This window comes from Penaeus monodon, chromosome 24 (assembly GCF_015228065.2).
Source record: "Penaeus monodon isolate SGIC_2016 chromosome 24, NSTDA_Pmon_1, whole genome shotgun sequence".
NCBI lineage: Eukaryota > Metazoa > Arthropoda > Malacostraca > Decapoda > Penaeidae > Penaeus > Penaeus monodon.
Genome location: NC_051409.1, coordinates 23,301,655 through 23,302,270, shown reverse-complemented (window position 1 = coordinate 23,302,270; position 616 = coordinate 23,301,655). Strand labels below are relative to the sequence as shown.

The 616-nt window shown below is 41.6% G+C and overlaps 2 pseudogenes; one reads left to right on the top strand and one right to left on the bottom strand.

Moving 5' to 3' along the window:
* Nucleotides 1-304, bottom strand: part of LOC119588890 — a 1,597-nt pseudogene extending 1,293 nt beyond the window's left edge.
* Nucleotides 305-311: 7 nt separating this feature from the next.
* The window catches only part of LOC119588999, a 1,693-nt pseudogene continuing 1,388 nt past the window's right edge, over nt 312-616 (top strand).

Sequence of the window (616 nt, the reverse complement as noted above, 5' to 3'; positions counted from 1 at the left end):
ACTCGAGCTGAAAATGCTTTTTGCACATTTAGCTACATTCTAGTACTTTACAGTTAAGTTATAATGCTGGAGTCTCGGATTCAAGCTTGTCTGATTTTAATCCTGCTCTAGTGTCTAAGACTCCATCGTAAATACCAGGGATTTTACTCGTGCACTAAAAGTTTCATCACTTGTTTGTGACCCTTTTCAGCGGCCATATGAGCTGGAGTCTGTCCATCCTTGTTAGTATCATTGGGACTGATAATTTCAGCAGAAACACTACCACATCCGGTTGGTTGAGAGACGCTGTAGCATGAAGGAGTGTGCAATGCACACTCCTTCATGCTACAGCGTCTCTCAACCAACCGGATGTGGTAGTGTTTCTGCTGAAATTTATCAGTCCCAATGATACTAACAAGGATGGACAGACTCCAGCTCATATGGCCGCTGAAAAGGGTCACAAACAAGTGATGAAACTTTTAGTGCACGAGTAAAATCCCTGGTATTTACGATGGAGTCTTAGACACTAGAGCAGGATTAAAATCAGACAAGCTTGAATCCGAGACTCCAGCATTATAACTTAACTGTAAAGTACTAGAATGTAGCTAAATGTGCAAAAAGCATTTTCAGCTCGAGT